Below are 7,388 nucleotides of genomic sequence, written 5' to 3' on the forward strand. Positions count from 1 at the left end.
GAAGGCAGGGTGAGGTGGTTGGGGTGGGTCCTTGGAGGCATTCCTGTGGTAATGAGCTGTTAGTCTCGGAGGAAGATGAGCTCTATTCTAGGAACACTGAGCTGCTATTCTGAGGTTTAATCTGGCTGGTTCACCTTCTGATGCTGCTCAGCACAGATACACCCCCTCCCCCCACCCTCCCCCTTTGACAACCACCATAATGTAAGGAGATCTTTGAGTTTAGCTTCAAGAATCAAATCAGGTGTGACAATCCTGCTTCATGTGACTTCTTACAAACTGCTAAAAGGTCCAAGTTTAGGGCATTTAGAGAGATTTTCCATCAGGTCTGCAGGGGGGCAGCAGGGCAGTAGGTCGAGGTCAGAAAGTCAGATGAGGAGGGTGGGGGGAGGGAGAGTTGGAGTCTGAAATTTATCTAAAAGCGGTATACCACTGATTATAAATCAATGATATCAACCACAGGCTTTTTGTAGTGAATTTAAAGCTCCTTCCAAACAGAAATCCCTACTTTCATTTAATTGTTTGCAGCTTTATAGTGCTCTGACTCAAAGCTCAAATTAAAAATATTAATATTGTTTTGTTTTTATAAAGCCAGTTTTGCCTGTAAAATGCTGGTATTCCTCTAGGTTACCCTCACTGGCTGTAACTATAATTGCAACACACTTCAGGAGCAAGATAAAATCAAAACAAAAACCCAGAGCAACATATCCCAGCTGGCTGTAATGGCTGAAGGTGACAGCCATCTAGTTACTGTCAACTAAACAGTCGGCTGCTGCTTGTTTGATGTGTGTAATTAAAATGGCAAACACAGTGGAAACACTGGTGCATAATGTCTTAATGTAATAACTTACATAAAGGTAGTTTAATGGAATTGACACCTATCATAAATGATGATAAAAGATGTTTTGACTCTTGTATCATAAACAGTGACATCTTGTGAGATTATGCAATGAAATGTGAATACCTTAGAGTTGGAGGTCTCCTCTAGCAAAGGAAGACCCAAGCAATGGAAACGCTTAATAGAAAAAAAAAGTAAAGGTGGATTTATTAATTTATTTAAAAAAAAGAGCCTAATTAACTCAAAATAGGAAGCCACTGACAATGCAACCACGGGAAATCTAACAAAACAACCAGAAGATAAGACAAGATAAACACAGGTGGGGGGCAGGAGCTAAAAACCTCAAAAAGACAAGAAAAAAGCAAAACGGGATGTAATTAAATGTAACACTGTAGCCTGACATTCAACAATAGGACAGTGAAAAGGGAACGTTGTCACATGCTGGGTCTCCGACCCAGCACTCTGAGTTTTCTTTGTATTTTTTGATATGTTATTAGTTTGTGTTATTTCCTATTTTGCCTTTAGTTTAGGCAGTTATTGGTTATTGTTCCTGGGTTTTCTATGTTTTGGGGTTTGGTATTTATTCATCACGTGTTGGGTCTGTTGAGTTGTGTTGTCATGTTTAGTTGTTAGTATTTCCTGTTTTATTTTGACAATGTCATGTGTTCTTTGTTCATTGTATTTAGCTTTCTCTCCTGGTCCTGTCATTAGGTTTATGTCTGTCAGCTGTTCCCCCATGTGTCCCCACTTCCCCTGATCACCTCATGTCTGTATTTAAGCCTTTTGTTTTCTTCATGCCATTGTCGGTTCGTCTGTTTATCTCACCAGGGTCACAGTTTTAGTCATGGTCTTAGCCTGTTTACCTCACCTCAGTCATAGTTCTAGTTTTCATCTGTTATGTATTATTAGTCTTAGTCATGGTCTTTGTTTATTATTTTTCCACCACAGTCATAGTTTAGGTTTTGGTCTCAGTACCATTTAGTATTTTGTTTCTTAGTGTTTTGCCTGTTTGTTTTTGGTCTCTTGGTTCATTTCCCTGCCGTCATCGCATTAAAGGTTCACCTTTCTGTTAATCATTACAATTCCTCGTCATCATCTGCTTTTGGGTCCTGTTTCCACACACATCGGCGCACCCCGCCGTGACAAACGTAGATGGAAATAAGGGAACAGGAGCACAACAAAACCAGCATTTATATACGAGGGCCATAACATTCTGTGATTTCCATGCTGCTGTATTGCATTCTGATAAGTTTCCCAAAACTAGCTTGTTCTCAAAGTCTAAATATTGACTCAGTTTCTGCTTTCTTTAATATTTCTCTCATGAGTTTAAAGTTTCAATACATAATGGCTGTAATTATTTTTTTAAATATGAAATATTAAAGGTACACTCAGTCATTTTTAAGGTTATTTTATGAGCGAAAATGCTGTACTCAAATATATATATTGAATATTGTGTAATTACACCTTCCAGAAACCTGATCCAATATCACCAACCTGAGTAATTAATCAGTTCAAAATACATATGAGTGGGTTTGTGGAAGTTTGCATGTTGCTCCTCTATCTTGAATAAGGTGAGCGAGATGGACGTGGTATTTCTGCCAAATCTTGTTATATGTGTGCAGTAGAGATCAGATACATATATATAATATTATTGCAGTTGCGTACTGTCACCAGGTTAGACATGCAACCCTTCTGTCTCGGGACAGTTGATATTAAGCCAGTTAAACAAGAACAACAGCTGGTTATAAGCTAACATTATGCCAGCTGATGTTAGGCTCAAGCATGATAAACAGTTTGTTTACATTTTCACATAATATGAGAGTTTATTTCCAAAAATGTCCACAAATGTCACATCCACTTCAAGGAACGTTTAATTAGCTGAGGCTAATAGTGGCATAAACAGCAGCACTTACTGACAGAGAAGTTAAAGATATCAACAACTCACCTGAGTATCCATGTCATCGGATATAAATGAGCTTCACTGATTCATCGTCTCGTACTGGACTCCATTCACAAAGTTTTACAGCCTCTTCTAGAATAAGTCGATGTGGACATCTGGTATATAGACAGCTCACAGTGGGCTGACAGCGTACACTCACTGAAGATGAACGGTGACCAGAGTTTTTGAGGTCATTCAGGTGTAAAAACTTAAAATGCTGCAAAATATTTTATTGGCACATATCTGGAGTTTTTTTTTTTTTTTTCATTTTTATTTCCTGATTTATTGCTAGTGAGACCATTATGCTTGCTGATTTTGACATCACCTCATGTGTCGATCTTGGCGCGTCAGCCATGGGATGCAAATCTTGATTTGGTGACTGTGAGACGAGCGAAGCGACCATTGCGGTAGTTATACTGGGACCTTAAAAGTTGATATGTTGTTGAAATATGTAAAAATAAAGTGAGCACAAAAACATGCTTGGATTGTGCATGTGAATTGGAAAGGATACGAAAATAAACCTCAGCTGACAGCAATCTGCAAAATACTGACGTCTAGCAATGCATCTTTAAATATGAGCAAATAAGCTGCATTTAGAGAACTGTGAACTTTAATTTTTCTTATTCTTCATCCATCCATGTATTCATGGGTCCAGGTCTGGGTTGCAGAGGCAGCATTCAAAGCAAAATGCGTAGACTTGCCTTACTGTAGCCTTTTCTTACAGATCCTCTGGTAGGAAACCAAAATATTCCCAAGCCCCTAGACCGACATGATCTCTACAGCATACCAAATATGCTGCTTATTATTTTTTAATTATTAAGCTATGAAAGACTTTTTAGATTTTGAAACAAAGACTGGTCTGGCAGATATTGTGAAGTGAAACAGTTGTAAGAGTTGTGGTCATCCATTTACTCAGTGCAGATGGGGAGTATTTTTCTTACTTCCCGACTGCATCAGACGGGAAAAAGGCACAGAAGGAATGTCTAAAGCAACTAAATCAGACAGTCATTCTTACAGATCATTTTCTATCTGGTTAGGATGGCATAATCTTTGTAGCTGTAGCAGAAAGTACAAAATAAACTTGAGGTAATGGACTACTAAGAATGCACCTGGATTGACAGAAAGAACAAAGCAGAACAGGTATTCTTATTGCAATCTTCTGCTCCTTAAAATGGTTAAAAGAGAAAAGTGCACTTTAGTTGACTGAAATGAGTTTTTTTGTTTTTGTTCCACAGTGTGGCAGTGTGACCTGGTGACACACTGAGCTGTCAGGATCGATTGTGGCTCCTCCGAGCCGGCGGTAGAGACCAGGCCTGGCATTTTTGCATTGGCGTGCTGTGTCTGGTCAACCATTTCTTCCCAGAAAGCCCACAGCCACAGTGACGCATCGTTCATCAAGTGGAGCTGCAGCAAACACTACTCAGACACACTTCATCTATGCAGACACAATCACGCATAAACACAAACATTTTACACAATTTGCTGGGCTGGAAGCCTGAACCTTCACACCTACAGATTGTGCAGCAGAGGGATAAACTCTCCACCTGCGTGTCACTCCCTCTACTTCCCTCAGCTGTGTATCTGTTTTTCCTCCCTCTCCCTATGTTAAGTGCCAAGTGAAGACAGCTCCACTGCAGTATCTGACCCAACCTGGCAGAGGTGACGTTGGATAATAAAACCACTGTTCCTGCCAGAAAGACAAGAGGAGATAAAGGAGGGAGGTAAAGACAAAGAGAGTGAGGCAGAGTGGGAAAGAAATAAGAGCAAGAAGGAGAAGGGAAAATCACTGGGGACACGCAGGAGATGGAAAATTTTGACTGGGAATTTGAAGAGGTTGAAATATAAACTAAACAAAAATATAGTTTAGTGTTGACATTGTTTGAATGAAGTTGCAGGTACAACGCTATGTATTTTCTCTCTCTCTCTCCCAACCCTCAGTCTCTCTGTCACTGCCATCTCCAGCGCCAGGGTGTTGGTGCAGAGGCTAAATCAATCACGATTTGCTCTCCTGCTGCACATTGTGCTGACATAGGATGTGTACTTTTTTCCACATCACCATAGGACACCCAAGAAAGGGACAAACAGAGAAGACACACTGTTAAAAAAAGGAATGAAAGCACAAACATTGGTTAAACATCAGTCTATTGATTTAATTGATAGTAAAAGATAAAATGTTACTTAATATAAGTTACTGCAGTATTAAATAGCCAGAACTGCTAGTCATACAGTACAGACAAGTTCTGTGAAGATTTGTACAATAGTCTGTGTGTGTGTGTGTGTGTGTGTGTGTGTGTGTGTGTGTGTGTGTGTGTGTGTGTGTGTGTGTGTGTGTGTGTGCGTGTGTGTGTGTGTGTGTGTGTTGGTGTTTTGGAGTGTGTAAAGCCAAGAGAGACTAGAAAGAGAGCGCTACTGCAAGTGAGAGAACCAAGATAGGCCAGCGATCAACAGGGTGTGTGTGTGTGTGTGTGTGTGTGTGTGTGTGTGTGTGTGTGTGTGTGTGTGTGTGTGTGTGTGTGTGTGTGTGTGTGTGTCAGAAAGGCTTGGGTAAATTGCTGCTCTGTATTGTACTTGTTTTTATTTATTAGCGTGAGAGCACATTGTGTGTATCTAGTGTATACGAAGTGTGCCATTTCTATAATTATGAAACTAAAATCTGTCTCTGGTCCACTTTTGACCTCTGACCTCTACCCCAACTATGTCACATCTTGATGTGCTAGAAAAGATGGTTGACACGCCTGAAACTCCTAAGATCGTGCCAGTCCCCAGTCTTAAACCTTTTAAATCACAGCATAAACATGAACTAAGACTAGTTCTTGCTCATCTAAAGATTTTTTTAATCTAACAAATACAGATTTATATAAAAAAAGAGTCCTCACTTTAACTTTTAATTGTACTATAATGTTTTTTCTAGAATGGACATCTAGTGTGACGGTGATTATTTTCTCCTCTTTTGCTCAAGTACCTATAGGCTGGTCTGTTTCAAAGACATCCATCTACTGACTGAAAGGTCATGTTTTTCAAAGCTTCTGAGCACCCTACCTCTTGTAAGAGGGCCGGTGTTAATGGAAAATTACAGTTCAACTTGAGTTTCGTTCCCGTTATTGTGGCTATTCGGACTCATGTCTGGGTTGATAAATGTGTTGGTTGGAAAATGAAGTCAACACAGAAGTTACAGCTCCTTGAACAGCCACTTGTGTTGCAGTGTGACGTGCCCCTACAGTCTATAGATGCTAACAGCTTGTTAGTTAGGCTTGCATGCATTGACTGATAAGCTGGTTTCATTATAGTGGAAACATTATATAGTAATAACATGAAGCACTTTATGGCAAGATTGCAAATAGTTATTTTAGTAAAATAAAACAACTATTGTCATTGTTTTGCTGCAGTAAAATTGCAGTACAACAATGAAAATGCAAACAAGGGCTTCATGTGCGCTGGTTGTTTTGCAGCCATAGAGCAATGTTGTCATCATCAGTTAACTTAATTACTTATTAATGTTGCAAATTATAAAATTTATGAGCGAATGTTATGTTGGCATTATGTCATGTGTTTGTAGGAAAACCTGTGGGTGAAGTCACAGTGCATTCTCCCCCACTCTTAAAGTGGGGTTGCGCTGAAAGTGATGCATAAACAGTTGTTGATTTTGATGTATCACCTCCTCCTGGTCATATTCTAGTATTCCTCCTTTGATTTTTACAATTTTTCCACTGTAGCTGTGCATCAGTGGTGAGTACAGGGAATATGATGGAGAATAATAAAACTCAAAGGATCTGCAAAGACAAAATGTTCACATTTTCTTCTGGAAGGCTATTTTGTGCTGTGTGTGTGTGTGTGTGTGTGTGTGCAGTGATGGGTTGTAATATTGACTTATTGCATTAGATGGTCTCTGTGCTTCATGCTTGCACTCTAACTTCACCCTCAGAGAAATAACGGGATCAGATCAGACTGAACACACAAACTAAAGCGCACACCCACCCACACGCATGCAAACGCACACAGTAATGGTTGTGTGAACACAAAATGTTTTGGCTCTTGCATTGCTGTTGTGCTTCTGGGGTTTTGTGTTCTTAGTATTGTATAAAATTGCCATTTCTGTCCGTCTGTCTGCAAGCCTGTCGGTCTTTCTTTGTCCATTTGTCAGCCCGCAATCCTTCCTGTCTCTCTCATGGAAAGCTTTTAGAAGCGCCAAAGCTCTGAGATCCAGCAGGCACAGTTTTGAGGGCCGTGTGAGGGATTAGGGCTCGCTCTCTGCCAGTGGTGTGAGTGGAGCGGCTGAGCAGTTGGCAGCACAACTGAAGTGAAGGGAGGAGGGAGTGGAAAGAAAGGGAAAGTGGAAGGGTGGGGTGCTCCGAGCCAAGCAGGTGGGAGCAGGGTGTGAGGACAGATAAAGAGGAGAAAGAAAAGTTGTCAGGCAAGAGAGGGGAGAAAAAACATTCATACGTGCATTCATCAAAGTCATCTGTGAGCCTCTGCTTCCTGCTCTAAGCCCCTGATGCTATCCCATTGCCACTGTGCAGTGTGTATGTGTGTGGCGTGCAGTCTCTAAATTCTCTAGAGGCACACATGACAGACAGACGGACTGTGTCTAATATATAGGAAATGGAGCCAAATATT

This window comes from Rhamphochromis longiceps, linkage group LG23 (assembly GCF_057381845.1).
Source record: "Rhamphochromis longiceps isolate RC_006_pf linkage group LG23, R_longiceps_female_GT1.1, whole genome shotgun sequence".
NCBI lineage: Eukaryota > Metazoa > Chordata > Actinopteri > Cichliformes > Cichlidae > Rhamphochromis > Rhamphochromis longiceps.